The sequence below is a fragment of the Pseudorca crassidens genome, chromosome 13 (genome assembly GCF_039906515.1).
Source record: "Pseudorca crassidens isolate mPseCra1 chromosome 13, mPseCra1.hap1, whole genome shotgun sequence".
NCBI lineage: Eukaryota > Metazoa > Chordata > Mammalia > Artiodactyla > Delphinidae > Pseudorca > Pseudorca crassidens.
The window spans coordinates 57,097,769-57,116,230 of NC_090308.1; the positions used below are offsets into that span (position 1 = coordinate 57,097,769).

The window sequence follows — 18,462 nt, forward strand, 5'->3', positions numbered from 1 at the left end:
AGGGCTGGAGGTGAGGCTTAGAATGAGTTCTTAGAACTGTAGTGGAGGTCTGCACTTGTGTTCCTGGAGGTGGGCTTATAGTGTGTGGATGGGTAGTGATGGCTTAAAGGTGAAAGCACTGTTAACACTGGTGTTCCATTTGCAGAATGATAGGATATATAATACCATCTGTAGTTGTCAAATGAGAAAACTGAGACCAAGTGAGATTGCCTCCAGCTACTCACACATCATGGGAGTGGTGGAGCAGGGGGTTGGACTTATACGAAAAGCAAAGAAGAAGTGAACACACCAGCACTATTCATGGGAGTGGGACAGAAACAGGCAGAACCCGGGCACACCAACTGCAGCTGTCTGGCTGACAGCCCAGCAGGTTAACACAGGGGTGGAGAGATAAAACTCAGTCCACAAACTCAAATGTACCTGAAAGGCTACCTTTATAATTTTAAAGAATAAGAGTATTTTAAAAATTTCTGTGATGATCTTCTGCCCCATGACAAAACATCTCAGTCAATTCAGGGAAAACACCCTTTCTCCCAGAGTTGTATCAAATTGCAGGTGGTGTGATAGTACCTGGGCCCACGGAAGGAGAAGGGTGGGGCTGGGAATCTGGGGCGGGTCTGCCTTTCTACAATGGCACCTACTGACTTATCCTCAGTCCGGTCTGTTCTCCAGAGCTGGTCCCTTGATTTCTGCAGGGCTATTTCTTATTCCGAAGTACAAGATTCCTGCAGCTGCCACCCATGTCCTCAGAGGGCATGGACTCATTTGCTGTTATACTGGGGTGAATCTTGGGGGTGTTGTTGGTGCAGATCTCTGGTCTCAGGTACAAAAGAATTGTTCTCTTGTTGGAAAACTCACCCTTGCTCCTTTCATTATCTCCACAAATCTCGGTCCCCCACTCCAACCCACCACTGATATGGACAAATGACACTTCCTCAATCTAATGTGAATTGCAGGCAATGTTGCCCCTAAGTCCTCTTGCATGGAAATTCTGGAGCTGCCCATGCTGGCTCCCCTAATAAAGCAACAAGACTTCATGGGGTGCTGGGCAAGATGCAGAATGCAGTGAGTTTCTCTGGATCAGCCTGCCCAGTGTTTATCTAGCTGCCTTCACTTTCCTTAGCGACCAAAAAAGATTGCCAAGTATCTAAATGACAAGGTATGATTCTGGCTCCTTCACCAGAAATTATAGCTAAGGCCAGGTCAGTCTGACGCGAAGAGAAGTCAATTGCTGGTGGCTGACCTCATCTCTGGCTCATATTCTTTTGTAAAACATGAATAACCTTACACGTTTTAGGAACACTTGATGAATGCTGATAGAATATTCTGCTATATTCTGATAGAATATTATCATCTATTAAAGATACTCTTCTTTTTATTATAATAACTACATGAATATTTTTACAGTTGATTGATTAGAATAGTTTTTCTCTAATTTGCACTGTTTTTTTTTGTTTATGTTCTAGTGTCATATTCCAATGTAGTGGTGTGAGGGGTGAATGTTATAGAATTTCTGGCATGAGATTGTGAATCATTTAAGCTAATTGTGTTGCTATAAAATTTAACTTATTCCAGAGATAATTCTATCACATAAGTAAGTGGAGCCTTTATAGGCTGTTGCATTTTTCTTTCTTTTTTAGAAAATTTTTAATTTAATTTATTTTTTTATACAGCAGGTTTTTGTTAGTTATCTATTTTATGCATATTAGTGTATATATACTGCCTTTTTCTGCATCCACAAATAGAGAGGCTGTGGGTACCATAGATGGAATTGGACCAGACAGATTGGGTTTGAATCCTGGCTCTGTAGTAATGTGTCATTTTGAGTCAGTCACTTAAATTCTCTGAGTCTTGGTTTCTTCTTCTGAAAAATGGGTCAAAGTACCTGCTTTGTGAGGACTGTCACACCTGTTCCAATGTATCCTGCCACACCCGCTTCAACTACTTAGAAGCTATTTACAGATATATTATGTTTAATAAAAATTGAAAATACAATAATAAGGTCAAGAGATGTTATTAAAGCAGAAAGACCTTTTCATTACTTCGGCTGAGGCTAGAGGGGTAGCAGAAAGAGTGCAGGTGTCAGAAGACCTGGTTTCAAATCTTGTCTCTGTTATTTCTGAGCTATTGGCAAATAATTTCTCTGAGCTTCAGTTGTAAAAAAAAGAAAAAAAGAAATAGTAGCTCTAATTCAAAGAGTTGTAGGATCCTAAATGAGATAACACACATGAACAATTAGAATGATGGTTGACCTTTATTAAGTGTGCAATAAATGTTTGTTGTTGAATCAAAACACTAAGCTTTTTGAGAGTTAATTATTTGAATTGAATTTCCATAGAGATAGCTTTGTATCAGGGAACATCCCATAGTTTGTTCTAAGTACATATATCCAAAAATATGACACTAGAAAATAGACTAGCTTTTTCTCCCACAAAAATTAATGCTGATAACAATTTCATTTACATACAGAGAAGCCCTATGATAATGTATCCCGTGTTAATACACATTTGGCTTTGACACAACTGGTAATGGGGTCTTACCCTCCACAGCAGCCTTATCCTGATCAGTTCTAAGAAAGTTGTTTTTTTTTTGTTTTTTTTTTTTTTGCGGTACGCGGGCCTCTCACTGTTGTCGCCTCTCCCGCTGCGGAGCACAGGCTCCGGACGCACAGGCTCAACGGCCATGGCTCACAGGCCCAGCCGCTCCGCAGCATGTGAGATTTCCCGGACCAGGGCACGAACTCGTGTCCCCTGCATCGGCAGGCGGACTCTCAACCACTGTGCCACCAGGGAAGCCCTCTCTGATCAGTTCTTTAATCTTGCAATAATGACACTAAAGTTTAAATGATTGGATTTTTTTCAGACCCCATTTATAGTATTATGGAGAAGTTAACAACAATTCTATCCCTGTAGCACCACTATTATGTTTGCTTAAATATGTTTGTGGACTGTATTAGTTGTTACTATATTGCAGAAGAGGAAATTGAGCAGATAAATGGTCATCATCTGAGGCAAGAAGGGATGATAGCAGAAGTGGATAGGGCCTAATTGAGGAAAATTTTGAGACAGTTTGTCTTCAATGCTCTCCTACTTACCCTCCTTCATTGCTAACAGCATTGTTTCTTTGTTTCAATTTCCAATTGTTCATGGTTAATGTATAGAAATACAATTGATTTTTACATTGACACCGTGGGAACTTACTAAATTCCATTTATTAGTTTTAGTACATTTTTGGCAATTTCTTTAGAATTTTCTACCTAGACAACCAAGTCATCTGCAAATGCAGAAAAAGAAATAGTTTTAATGATGGAATTTCAGACGTAAAAGAAACATCGGGAAGGTGCCTCACAGGTATGATTTGCGAAAGTAGATACTATAATCTGTGCATGAACCTGACTTCAGACCTTGTGGGAAAAAACAAAAACAAAAGCAAAACCCTTAAATCCCCTTCCACAGATGAGTGTCCTAAATCTTAATTGTAGGGCTTCTCTGGACTTACCCTTAAAGTTAATCAGCGTAATTTGTGCTAAAGGTTAAATTAAATGCAGCCATTTAGTGACTTCTCAAGGGGACTGAAATAATTGGGATTTGAATTAAACTTTTAAGCAAAGGGACTACAATCACATCCTGAAGAGGTGCAGGAAAACCATAATGTTACCGTCATTCTTGCAAGTCAATCGGATTAAGCCTGAACAACTGTAATTAAGAAGCAGATACAAATATATTACTTATCAATTATATTCTCCTCTTTCAAGGTTAAAATAAAAATAACTTTATGGTTAAATATTTGTTGATAAAGGTTCACAATATTTTATTCATTTAATTTTGAATATCATCCAGCTCTCTCTCATTCTTGCCAGCTCTGGCCATTTCATCATGTTTGTGGTTCATTTATATTCTACCGAAGGAATAACTTCCAGAAGAATATGCTCGTCTGGTTAAAAGCTATGGAGTATTAAAGACCGTAAGTCTTTCAAAATTTCAGAAGGTTGCTGAACCTTTTTAATCAGTGAATATACTCATAACGCTTTTATGGGTAGTTCATTTTTAAATAATGCTAATCTTACATTATATGGATGTTGACGTCTCTCAAATGCATATAGAGCTTTAAAATGTGCATCGCTTTTTTTAAATGGTCAGTTTTATTCTCCCTAAAGGTTGATGTACTCAAAATAGATTTTTTTTCCCTCTGAGACTGCATTCCAGTCTATATGTAAATTGAAACACACTCAGATTAAATTAAAATAGCTGTGAATTATTGGACAGTTGCCTCACATGAAGTCTTTTCTTACTTAACCTTTCTACATGAAAGAGAGAATCTGTATTTGGTATCTACTGAACCTGTTTGACATTCCAAGGATGTCAGAATCCTGAAGAATACATCTTAGCTGGTCTGGGTAATGCTTTTGTTGCATAAAAGAACTAAGCTGGAGAGGGATTTGTGATTTTTCAATTCTAGAAATAGTATGATGAAAAAACTAATGATCCCACACAGAGTTCAGTGTTTGTGCAATGTTTATTCAGCCAAACAGAGAGCTGTTTTTCTCTGCTATTAATCTTCAGCTTTTCTTAGACTCTGGCATAAAGTATTGGTGGAAAGCAATGTTTTAGTAGCCTGTTACATTTCATTAAATAAATGTGAGCATATGAGTGAATCACACAACTCTTTTTGAAGTCAAGCACATTTCTAAACCTAAGAATTTAACTCTTTAATTTGTATTCATTTTTACTTTATAGAAAATTATATACTTTCACCCCTTCTCCCTTTTACCTTGAAAAATAGTGAGAATAATTTAATATTAAATCCAAAAATCTTTTCACGGTGTCATTTAAAATGTCCCAAAGTAAAAAAAGATTTTTGTGTGCGTGAATGACATATATTATGCATTCCCTTAAATTTGTCTTTACTTTTTCTCCAAGTCACTCTGAACGTATCTTATGAACACATTCGGAATGACTTGATCCAATAAGAATTCAAATTCCATTGCATGTTTTCCTCAAATCTCTTTAGTCGTTGCATTTTCCCAGTAACATGCCAAACCTGATGAGATTACCATGTTAGCTTCCTAGAATCACTTACACATCCTTTTGTGAAGTAGTTTTGGATCAGTTGTTGTTAAAGCCTAAGTATGGTGGCAAAGAATATAGCTGAAGTAGGTGAGAGAGACAGAGAGGGTAGGGAGGGAGAGGATCTTCTGGAATCTTAATGAAGTTTAACCAAATTGCAAATCTTACTTGGCATTTATTGACCACTTACTACATAGTAGGCACTGCAAACATTGTCTTCCATGATTTGTCTCACTTAATAACGAATTCCTATGAAGTAAGCAGTCTCTTAATGCCCTCTGTAAGGTGAAGAAATCAAGGAATACAGAAATTAAGTGGCTTTTCCAAGGTTACACAACTAATAAATGCAGAAATGTGACATGAGCTAAGGTTTGCCTGGCTCCGATGTGTATGGCAAATCCATATTGCCACCACCTCGGTTAGGAGCACAAATTTTCAAAAGGGCTTGTTTTCTTCTGAAATTACTCAGAATGAGGCCAAGGTGGTGTTTTGGGTTTTATGTTCCTCTGACAACTTGCAGCCAGACCCTCACTTCCCCCCAAAACAACTTTGAAATCTTATTCTAAGTTTTTTGTGCAAATTTCTTTGTAAATAAAAAATGCAATGGAAACAGAGAGGTATTAAGTTCAAGCCAGCATGAAATCTGCCCTATGTTAGTCCGCCAAACCCTGCTGATGGCCCCAGAGGGGCTCGCTTGAGTCAGGGCAGCACTGTGAGAAGGATCTGGAAACTGTGCTGAGCTCTCCCAGCCGAGCCCCACCCCAGTGCCTGCAGACACCCTGCTTTGACCGTGGCTGCATCTCATTACCGGAGCAAGGATCGACTTCCCAGCACTTTGTCTTTTACAAACTGGATTAGCTGTGGTTAGAGATGTAGAAATTTTATTTAAAATAGGAAAATCTATGATAGTGTGATCTCACTCTTGTTCTCCCATCCCTCCTTCTTATCCCTATCCCCAGATTTATGGCCATCCCTGATCTTCTGTTTCAGAAATGACAAAATGTTTTGCGCCCTGATTTCAACTGCATTTGATTTAATAAATAATGACTTCTATGTAACAGAAGGTATCAGAAGGGGCTGCCCAGTGCCCGCTCTTTCTAAACCTGGCTTATAACTGAAGTCCCAGTACAGCGCTGAAGGAAAGGATGCCAGCAGTATTTTCTTCCGCCCAGAGTTAGCAGCTCTTGTATAATATTTACAAAGCATTTTGTCCTTTTATGTAGGGGGATGCTATATGGCAGTTAAATTTTCTCTAAGATAATTATACTCCAGCTGCTGAAACTTTTTACTTCTTTTAAAGTATTCCAGTTGCGGTAAGTATTCTTTCTTCTAATATTGTTCTATTGAGCTCTAAAGCCACCAAGCCTTGTTTAGGAGCGGTGGTTGAGGAAGAGGGCCTTCTGGTTGAGCCAATATCCTGATTAATTTAGATTTAATGCGAAAGTCCTTTTGGTTAAGTCTTAGAACAACATTTAAAAACTGATTTGTAAACGTAGCAAATGGCATGTTACCCGATCGTTGATGGCTGACACATACTCAGGATCTGAGTTCATTATCTGAATGCAGATCCTGGACAGAACTCTGCAAAGCGGCCGCTGGTGGACCCTCCACTCATCCTCTCTGAGCCCTTTCTTACTTGGGTTCAAATCCCAGTTTCTTTAGGTACTATTTGATCTTGGGCAAGTTCTTTATTTTCTCTGAGCCTCAGTCTTATCATCTATATAAAGAATAGTAACTACCTCAAAGGGAGGCTGTGAAGACTGAATAAGTTAATTCATATCAATGTCTTAGCACAACGCCTGGCCTGGCGAGTGCAAGTGCTAAGTCTTAGCCGTCATTAACACACCTTCTTTAACTTTTAGTGTTTTCTGATCTCAACACCTACTTTGAAAATTGCTTTCCTTTAGGTAAATACCACATAAATAGTTTTCTTGCCCTTTGCCTCTTTCTTTTGAAAAGAGAATTTAGTTGTAGCGGAGGGAAAACTACTGTAGCCGACTGGCTCTGGATTGGGGGGCATGTAAAATGTTTTGTGTAATTTAACAGATGTAATAGTTATTTTATAGAGAGTAAAAATAACTTGGTGAAGTTTGATGAATGCATATGTAAACGTAAGACTGCTTGATTGACTCAAGAAGACGAATTTCAAATTCCTATTTTTTGGATTAACAAAATTCTTTAGTAATCCGCCTGTTACTTTGATGGCTTTCCACAATGAAGTGGCTGATGACCAAAGTTTGCACCTAATTAGACCCCTATTTGTCCCTCTTTTCCTTCTCTCCCGCTCTACCTTCCCCTAGATGGGCATGACAAAGGGAAATAGGGAAAAGCTTGTTTGTTCACTCTCTCGTCCCTCTCTTTAACTATACTCTCCATGGTGGAAGGTCGGTGAACAAAGGTCACCATCCAGGGTCCCTACATTAAACACTGTGACCTCACTGCCAAATCACTTTTCCAGAAAGTGTCGCCAGATCAAGTGTCACTTTTATGAACTTTTGGTCTGGCAAACCTGATGTTGTGTGTCACCTCCTTCTTGGTTAAAATGTGTGCTCTTTAAAAGCAAACACAATGGATGGATACAAGTTGGTTTCCAGCCTCATTTCAAGAACTTTCTTTACTTCTTTCTTAAAAATTGAAAGTATATTTGAAATACAGTACTACAGCAGGAACCTAGAATTTACAGGTTAACGCCTTATTAGCATATGATATCTAAATATTATATTATATCTAAAACAAGGTTACAATTAATGAAACATTCATTGTAATGAACTCACTTAGGAAGTGTGTTTGAATTTCATTGATTGGAAGACATCTGCAATTTGATCAAAGAGTTGATTCGTATAAACATCAAGTGTATGTTTTGCTCATTTAAACCAGCTTTCATTGCTTTGAAAGTGTTTGCTTTTACCTTATTAAATACACAATGGTATATTGCTTACAATTTTGGTGTCACTAAAATGAATAAATATATTTTACATTTAACTTTTGAAACATTTATTTTTTTTGAATGTTTATTTCTTTATGTTTTAATTAATAGTTTAAAATACTCTTCCATCCTTTAACCTCCAAAGCTAATTCATTAATAATAAAACAAATCACCTCCTCTCCCTGCCCCGCCCAAAATCAAACCAGGCATTAAAGCATTTTTTAGTTGTTAATATACACATAGATCTCATGATTTACTTTCCATTTGTATTTATGGAGGAGAAAGACATTCACACACTTAATTTTTTTTAAATGATTAGAGTTATCATATGAAAACTGGTATCTATGTGCATTTTATACATTCTTATAATTACTATTTTGTTCAATGCTACAATTATCCTTAAGTAGACTGAACATATATGCTTCACATCTGCAAATTATATCATTTTAAAAGAAATATTTACACAAAATGTAATAATTTTTGACATTGGGATTACAACTACTTATTAATATTTTTTAAACGTATACTCTCATCAAGTCTATTGATTTCTCTTGAGTGCATTTAAGTGATTGCCTACATTTAAAACTAACCAAATTCATTAAAATTTTTCAGTAGTTATATTCGTAAACAACTAACTCCAATTTAGAAACAATAATAAAAATCCTGTATATTTATTTTATGTTTAAAACAACAGTTGAGAACTCACAATATATTTGGTGATTTCAAATCAGAAAAACAGATTTTCATGATCCTGCTAGCTCTGATAGGTTCACTAAAGTTTGTTGATATTTTTATGTATAACTGGCAGTTCTTATATTCTAGAAGATTACGGCCAATGGGAATGTTATTTACATGTGAGGGAAATAATGTATAGTTTACCAAAGGATCAGCAACTATTTCCAGCGGTAGACAGGTTATGATTATTTTACAAGATGAGACACCCTTATAAATTTACTTATTGCTAGTGCTGGGCGATTAAATGTTGTAAATAGTAGTAAGAGATGGTGTGCTTTTTTTTTCCTTTTTTTCCTAGCTTGAATTCACCAGTGCAGTGAATGAAAAACTGGAAGAATAAAACTTGAAATGACAGAACCACAGACTTACAGCAGAGGGGGAAACTCCCTAGAAACAAATCTTTCAGGCACATTGTAGCTATGAAAGTACCCAAAGGTAGTGCTCTGTCCTATTTTTACAGCTTCCCACAGAAGGATATTACATAATTTATTCTTTTTAGTTACACTGATTAAGTGTTAAGAAGACTAATAATTATATATGACTTGCTTATGTCCATTTGCATTTCAGTGTGGGAGAAACTAGGTAGGAAACCATCCCTGGCTCATTTAAAGAGGAACACCTCAGTGGCAAGCTCACAAGACTGCCTTTTCTACCTGGTTGTCCCAGTCTGGGCAAAATACAGCAATCTCCCCATAAGACTACTTTTGGAGGAATGAAAATCCATCACTTTCTTCCAACCATTACCTTCTCTTCACTCCCAACAAAATCTCCAGTAGTTGGCCATCTTTCATGGGGGCACAGCGTTAAGACGAGTAAGGCAATCCAGTCTGCTAAGTTCACTCAGTAGCTGTCTCCAACTAGCTCCCCATGTCCCCACCTAGTACACTGATGTCAAATTTGACCCACTGACAATGCTCAGGTTTGAGACCAGGCATTGAATAGTTGAATCCATAGAGTTAAATTTGGAAATGTGAAGGGACTTCACTCTTGCCTCTGAGCAACTTATTTTTAAATACAAATAACCCTGGATGGGATGACAAGTTGAACTGTTGTAGGTCATCTTTTCTTTACCTGCAAAGGTATTTATTAGATATCTTCCTTCCACGTCCTACTGCTTAAGGTGGAGTTTCTGAGATAAACTGTCAGATAATTTGAAACCTGTGGGTGGTACTGGATGGGGATGATCTATCTTGAAGGGGTCCTGAGCTGGGTAACATGAGGGGTTGGAGAAATAGCAGGAGGGGATCATAGTGGCCAGAAGAACCAGAGTTTCTAGAGTGCTAACCAGGTGCCAGGTACGGTCCTAAGGCCTTTTATATATACTGATTCATTTAATTCTCATAAAAGTATGATGAAGTAGATTCTATAATTATCCCCCCTTCTGCAGACAATAAAAGGTCCCAGTAAATGACACAGTAAATGACAGTGTGAGAATTTGAACCCAGCTAGCCTAACTCTAGAGCTTAAGCAATACTGTCTATTTACCTGGTTCCATACGGAGAACAGTAAAGACCTGGGGGTGAGAACCTGTGAGGGGACAAGAGCCCAGAAAAGGAGTGTAGGAGCCCCACCAGCTACCTCACAAACTTCAGTTTTGCTTCAGATCAGTTTTACAATCTGTTCAGGGAAGGAGATAGCTTTGATCCCATGATCTCTCCCAGAGGTAGAATCTGTGTTTTATCTCAGCTCTGCTAAGTCATGCTACGTTGGATAAATTTACCTCTTCTCTACATCTCAGATTAATTTACAAATAAATAAATTGGTTCTACAAAAGAAAATAAATGAGCATAGGTATTTTTAAATGTGAAGTCATCATTCTGTATGGTGGTACATGTCACTGGTTTTGATAACTTTTTTGTTTAACATGGAAACAAACAAAAAAGCAAGTAGCCCAAATAAAACAACTCTAAATAAAAATCACTTGGAGAATAAAATGTTAAAAAGCCTTTAAAAATAGGTAAACTTTCATTTTTATTGTATACATAGATCTTATCTCCAATGTAAGGTGAAAAGTTGGTGAAATTATCTAGGTGATTTCTAAGGAAAGATTACTTGTGTCCATATGCCCCTGACAAGGAGAAGAACAGTTAGTCTTCCCTACCATGTAGGTAGGTTTCTCTGACTGACTGATTGATTTTTGTCCTTAAATCCATTGTTCTCCTAAATCCATAGGAAAATTTGTCATGAGTATATAAGTCAACTGTGGTATCTGGAAAATTGCTTTTCTTTTTAAATTGAAAGGCATTTGGTGAATTCTCTGTTCTAACATTGGCAGTTTGGGCAGGAACATTCTGGGATTGATTTTGGAATCATGCTTCAGTTGTATCTACCTTCACTTTGCCAGTAGACATTGATCCCTCTCCACCAGCCTGGTGCTGTGTTTTGGAACTTGGAACTTCCCATCATTGGGGGTCATTACCACACACTGCGCAGGAAAATTAACTGTGTAGCTGTTGGTAGTTTCCAGGAAAGCCATTCTTCTCACTTTCCTGCTCTGAATCAATAAACGGGTCTGTTATTACTCAGGCCCCTGGACAAATATCTTTATGATGAGGTCCAGCCTGGGGGGTAAAGAAATTGGGAAATAGGGTTCGGCCCAGGGGAGTGGATAGTTTTTAGAGTCATGTGAAAGGAACAACCAAATCATCTCAAATATTGCTTTCATTTTAAAGTTTAAGGTAGCATAAATTGTTTCAGAAGGGTCAGGGATTTTTGATGTAACTGGAAAGTTCTTATTTAGTCCAGGTTCCCTTGAAGGAATTGGTCCCCTGCATGATGGCATGGAGGCACATGATCAAGTTAATAGTAGCAGGGTGAATAGCAGGAAGCTGAATTCAGCCCATTCAGAGGAGTAAAGATCTAACCAAGTGCCTTATCCGCGGAGTAAAGTGAAAGAGCATTTGGAAAGAACCACCAATGCCAAGGTTTCCTTGCATGAAATATAGCACAAGTTCAGGCTTCTAAACTCTACATACCTCCGACCTTTGGCTCTTTTATGTCTCTATTTTTCTGGCCTGACAGACCACATGCCAACGTGCAACCCAGAATCCCTCACCCTCGTGATTTATGGCTTCCAGCTGCTTCAGTGTCTCAGCCGTGGCAGCTGCTTTTCAGATGTCTTCAAACCGGAGGGAGAGTGTTCATGTGAACTTGAGTGGCTGCAGAAGAGAAGAAGAAAAGTTGATGAAAAAATCATCTGAATTCAGCCCCAAAGCTTTCCATTGATCTTTGCCTTCGGGGCCAAGCAAAATGTTTGGTTTATTTCATAAGCTAATTAGGTGTGTGAAAGGCTACTGGGCATCTGCTATTGACTGAACCCAACAAAAGTGATCACCAGGCTGGGTAATCAATAAGGGATCAATAACAAGCGTGTGATTGGATTAGCCATTTGATCAATGCTGTGTGCTAATATATTAACAAGCAAATTACAGAGCAGCCCTTAAGAGCAGAATGCTGACTCTGATTGCATTACAAACTAGTGAGATCTAATGATCCGCCAAGTGCAAGGGGTTAGTTATACAAATCAAGATCTGAAGGTATTTTTTTTTCCTTGAAGATTTCTTCCCCCGCCAAAGAAAATGCTTTCTTAAGTAAGATTCAAATTAAATTACAATTAGCAAGCAGTTGCACTGGGACGCCCAATTTCCAAGCAAGTATCACTCATGAGGAAGAGGGCTTGGGCAGTCCAGAAAAAATAGCCTAGAGAACTTTTAGGAAAACCCAGGTAAATTTCAGAAAGGGCAAACACAAAGAATGCCAGAATAGTCACTCATATTTCTCCAATAAAATTTTGGTAAATGGATTCCTAGTCTGGATATATAGAGCGCTCTCATGACAGGATCTAATGTGCTTGATCTTTATCAGAACCATAGATGTCTTCCCAACTTACACTTTTGTTTTAAGGTAAGCTACTATCTTAACTAATTCAGCCTCAAAATGGGTCAGTAATGAGAGACATCTGTGTGCGTGTGTGCGTGTGTGTGCATGTGTGCATGTACCAAGTGCACAGCGTGAAGGATTGTGGCCAACAGCAGAAGTGCGCTTTCAAAAAAGAAAACGAGAGAGAAAATTACATGACATAGGACGTGGAGGAATGAAGGAAATGACTTCCACTTCCTAAACCTTCAGAACTGATTTCTATTACACGATTCTATAAGTGACCTCACAAGAGTAAAAAGCCACAAAGCAGAGCTTTTTTCCTCCCTGATTTCCCCATGATTAGGTGAACCATTTATTCAATTGACTGTGCTCTTTCTGATTCCCTAAGTGGAGACCAGGCAAGACTTTGCTCGCTTTCTCTGAATCCTTTTCCTTTTAAGAAATCTTTTTTTTCCCTTTGCCTGAGGGAAGCTGAACCGATTAGTCTGAATTCTCCAGTGTTATTTGCAGACTCGAAAGGTCTCCCAGGGCCCGGATGCAGAGTGGCAGCCGAGCCTTCGGTGAGGTGAGGCAGACGGCAGCTGACAAAACAGGCGGCCTGGCCCAGGGAGCTGGGGGCCGGGAGGGGAGAGGCTGTCAATCAGCATAAGAGAAGCACAGGCAGGGGATGTAATATCTGATGGAGCCCTGTCAGTGCCAAGGTGAACCAAGGTTGATTTGCCTGAGGCTGAAACGCCTAGGACCTCAGGGGTGCTGTAGGCAGATTTTCCCACTTGCCCCACGTTTGGTGAGTTTCAATGTTTATACTTTCCTATGTTCGTTTTTGTACCCAAGTTCAATGCCATCAAGAATACCTAATGATGTTTCTATGAGAACTATTGCTCCTTTTGAATACATCTGCTGATAGTCAATGATCACAGTGATGACAGTCCTCTCAGACCCATTCCTCTGTGGTGGTGCCTCGTGTCACAAGCCCTGTCTGTGTTTTTAAGTACCTTTTTTCTGTGCCTACCAAAGCATAACGTACAGGAAGCTAGCAATCTATAGTGGAAGAGCTTAACTCCGTTTAAATATGGCAGTACATGAAACTATGAAGTCATCACATTTATTGTTCGTAGAATCTACCCACCACTTTACCATTGGTGAGATTCTGTAAATAAATGACAAATCTTTGGCATCTCATGCAGCCTAAACTACAGTGGCACATGGTGTAAGGATATAATAGTCTATGCTACAAGATTAATTCTTTCAGCCATCAGTGATTACATTCATGGTAAGAAGCAATGTACTTTGAACCTGCAGTAAAAGCCACTCTAATTAATCACATGTTCACCAAAAACCTTAAACAGAGTTAAAGAATATTCTGCATCTCATAAGTGTAAGACAGGTGACTATAGTGCTATAAAACCCTTATTGCGATGTTACTGGTTAATGCCTCTGACATGATTCTACTCTCCTCTGTAGTGTTATTAATTTGAAGCTTTAAATAATGTCATAAATATTTCTCCAAGAAGAACCAGCTGTGTGGCTCTGGGTGATAATGATTATAATTATTTAAGATAGAAAGCATTGGAGGACAAGGTTCTTGCTTGTCACTGTGTCTGATTCTGTAATACGCTCTTCTGCAGGAAGAACTGAGAATGAAGGGAGAATGACAACAGGCAAAAAAGAAATTTGCCAATGGTCAATAACTCGTTTGGGAATTTGTGATTGTTTTGCTTGGGGAAGAAAACAACATCTTAAGTGACTTGATAAATGTAATCATTTGAATCTCTTACAAACTGAACATCATCTAAAGTATATATATATCTTCTAAGTAATACTTTTCTTTAAAATAAAAATATCTGTTTGTTTTCTAAACTGTCTCACTTTACCTCTTCCTTGTTAGGTTTAATGACAGTGAATACTGAAGATTTAATGTGATATTTCTCATCAGTTTTAAGATAGTTATGTTTCAGAATCTGTTTCCTTTGGCTCTAGCTAAACCTTCTACAGCCTGATGTGGCCCACGTCAGTATGAGAATGAAAGCCATGCTCCTTTGCCTGCTTTCATCTTCATGAGAAGATTCATCTTCCCCAAAGTGCTTACGTTCTCGAAAGCTCCAGTGGGCTAGACGATGACTTGGTTCCAGTAGATAGCTCAAGTGTTATCCTGTGCAGGACTGTTGATTAATCAAGACAAAAAGGTAGGAATGAGTGGTTCGCTGAAGCATGTATGCGTGACGTGGCTTACAGGAAGGGAAGTGGCTCTGATAAGAAAAACACTACAAAATATTAATACTAGGTAGAGGTCTTCACATCCATTAGGATGGCTACTGTTAAAAATATAGAAAATAAGTGTTGGCAAGTATGTGGAGAAACTGGAACCCTTGTACACTGCTGGTGGGAATGTAAAATGGTATAGTCACTATGGAATATAGGATGAAATAGGATTAACACGTGATCCAGCAATCCCATTTCTGGTATAGATCCAAAAGAATTGAAAGCAGAGACTTGAACAGATATTTGTACACCCACATTCATAGCAGCATTATTCACAATAGCCAAAAGGTATAAGCAATTCAGGTATCTATCGATGAATGAATGGATAAACAAAATATGGTATATAATACAACGGGATATTATTCAGTCTTCAGAAAGGAACTCTGAGGCAGGCTGCAACATGGGTGAACCTTGAGGACATTATGCTAAGTGAAATAAGCCAATCACAAAAGACAAACATTGTATGATTCTAAATACTTATATATGAGGTGTCCGGAGCAAATTCATAGATACAGAAAGTAAAATGGTGGTGCCTGAGGTTGGGAGAAGGGGGAAATGGGGAATTATTGTCTAACGGGTACAGAGTCTCCACTTGGGAATATGGAAAAAAGTTCTAGAGATGGATGGTGGGGATGGTTGCACAACAGTGTGAACATTGCACAACAATGTTCTTATTGTCACTGAACTGTATGCTTAAAAATGGCTAAAATGGTAAATTTTATATTATCCAGAGTTTACCACAACTTTAAAAAGTACTAGTTAAGGAATAACCCACAGAGATATCTCTGACCTTCATATGTCTCCTTCGGGCTTTTTGAGCAGAGGAAGGAAGCAGTCACCTGCCAAAGTGCATGTTGTGTTTTTCCTCCTTCTTCTGGGGGTCAGGCTGGAGGAAATTATTTTTCATTCCCATGCTTCCCATGGCTGCCTGGGAGTGAGGTTTGAAGGGAATGCTGAATAAGAATTTGAACTAGTCATGCTGACCTCAGTCAGCTTTCCTGAGTAAGGTTTACAGTTCACACAGGTGTACTCTGTCTACTGGAAACTTCTCCTACTGCATTGGGAGGCCACAGTAAGAGGAATTACAACTTGCACTTTTTAAGCTTAATTCAGTAAATATTTACTGAGTAATTATGTGCCGGGCTCTGTGATTGGTCTCATTTTACTCAAAACCAAGCCTCACATCCTCAATAGAAGTTGTGGTTATTTCAGCCCTTGATCAATGACTGTCTACGTAGGCTGCCATGATAATGGCTAATGTCTGTCTCAGGGGTTAGGGCTGTAATCCCCAAACTAGTGTCCTTTAAAGACATGCCATTGGTCAGTTAGTTCTGAGTTTTCTAATGTTTTTGAATCCCATTTATACTTTTTGCCATGGCCTTTTAGGGGAGCAAGAGTTTCATTAATATATGAATATTATTGAATGATTGTGATAAATACCATTTCTTTGAAGCAGATAGCACCTGCAGTTTATATAGCAGTTTTACTTAACTACTCTAAACTGACCATCCTGTAGTCTTGCATTTTAAGATTTATTTTTCTTATTTATATATTTTAACCAAGACACTGAAAGCTTAAGTATCTGTCAAAAGTCACATTCTTAAATAAACTTGGAGGAAAACTTTGTGATGTTTTCCCTCTCGGGCTAGTAGCAGTGCTTTTTTCCACTACATTTCACTATGTACTGCATCCCTAATCTGTCTTGGACACATTTCTGTAGAATCAGACAGAACGTGGGGGTGACCCACTGAATCAATTTTTTTTTTCTGTAGTCTTTCCAGAGTTTGGTCTAGCCCCAGATTGAATTGGCTAAAATAAATGTTGGATCCATTCAACCTGGTTTTATGGAATCGAAAAAACCTTTAAGATATCACATATTTTTTTTTTTTTGACACAACAGCATGAAATCCTGTTGGGTTATATAGTTTGAAAACCAGGGAAGAGAAATTACAAAAATATTCTCATTATCCAAAAAAGTGAATATTAATTACTGTGTCACTTTCAAATAAATAATTTATAATGTTATTCATAGTAATACATTGTTGGTAATTACAGTTTCTTAGTAAGTACAAACTTTGGTGAAACATTATATTTGAAGTATACAATAGTATTACCTATAAGAAAGTTAAATAAAAAACTCAAGCGATGCCCCCAAAAACAACTTGCATTTTGTTTTACTTAATTAAAGTAGGGAGAGCTATAAATTTCTTTTATAGCTTTCATGTATTAAGAATCTTTGATAATATGCCAGGATAAAGAATATGTACTTCATATACAAGGTGTTATCTATCTATAAAACTTTATGTTATCCTAGCTGAGTTATGGAATTTTATATTGAAAATGTTATAAATATTACTGCTTTCCTGCTTTCCCTTCCTTCCTTCCTTCCTCCCTTCCCTTCCTTCCTTCCTTCCTCCCTCCCTTCCTTCCTTCCTTTCTTGCCATACCGTGCAGCTTGTAGGATCTCAGATCCCTGACCAGGGATTGAACCCAGGCCACGGCAGTGAAAGCCCAGAATCCTAACCACTAGACCATCAGGGAACGCCCACAGCTTACTATTTCTATGCATTAGAAGGAAGAAATGATTTTTTACTCATACATTTACGTATGCATTTAGTGTTGATAGTGCAAAATGTACCCTTGGATGTACCTTCAAGCAACCTAAAACCAGCCTCTTCAGAAAAGTTAGGGATGCTTAGCATTCACCCCTAACTGCAGTCGACATGCCATCATGCACTCTGGCCATGACATTGCAAATCAGCCATCGCCAAGGGAGAGCATCAAAAATGGGCACATTGTGGATGGCAGAGATCCAAAGGCATCTGAGTGGTGGTGTCCTCTGTAGCTGGATTCTGTTTTCACACCAAAAGGATTTTTAGTGAAGTCTGGCCACCAGTGGCTTCATCCAGGCATAAAAATACAAAACTATTCATAAGGAAATGTTTGTATGCATAAAGTATATATTAACTCATGGAAACAAAAGATACAGATAAAGGGTAAGATTAATAGCCATCAATAGATAAAACCTATTAATATTAGTAAATATATATTTTTGCTCAAATGTATTCACCTTTAATAATTATTTCAATGTAATTTCAGTAGCTCAGCTTACTATATACTCCAGTCAATATGAAAGACAGAGTGCTCTACCAACAACCCATTTTTTTCTTTGATTTAGCTTTTATTTATCTTCCTTTTTTAGTATATAAAATATATACATTTTAACATTTATATAATGTCAATAAAATACCGGTTTTATCTTCATTCCTGGGTATGAATACTCCTTGACTCATTTAAGGATATGAATTATACAAGCCATAGACTCTTTCTTCCCTATTACATAGGATGCTGGCTTGCCTTTCATATTTGCAATCTGTATGCTGAATAAATTGGTGTGTTTCTTTCCCTTCAAGAGGCTACATATTTCATACACATGTGGCAGTTGTAGGTACATATGTCTGCTGTAGGTACAGCTTACATTCATTGCAAGTAATTACACAGAAAGGGTTATAGTGAGCAAAGTGAGTTGATAAAAATGATAATGCAAGACTCTATATTTATTCATTTGCAATGATTTCCACATCAACTTCACTC

General features: G+C 38.0%; 1 long non-coding RNA gene across 1 annotated transcript in view; it reads right to left on the minus strand.

The window, feature by feature from the left end:
* Positions 1-10,726: 10,726 nt before the first annotated feature.
* The window catches only part of LOC137205024 (uncharacterized), a 98,480-nt gene continuing 90,744 nt past the window's right edge, over positions 10,727-18,462 (minus strand). The window contains exon 3 of the long non-coding RNA XR_010933962.1: positions 10,727-11,885. This is a non-coding gene — a long non-coding RNA (uncharacterized lncRNA). The remainder of the gene's footprint in view (positions 11,886-18,462) is intronic.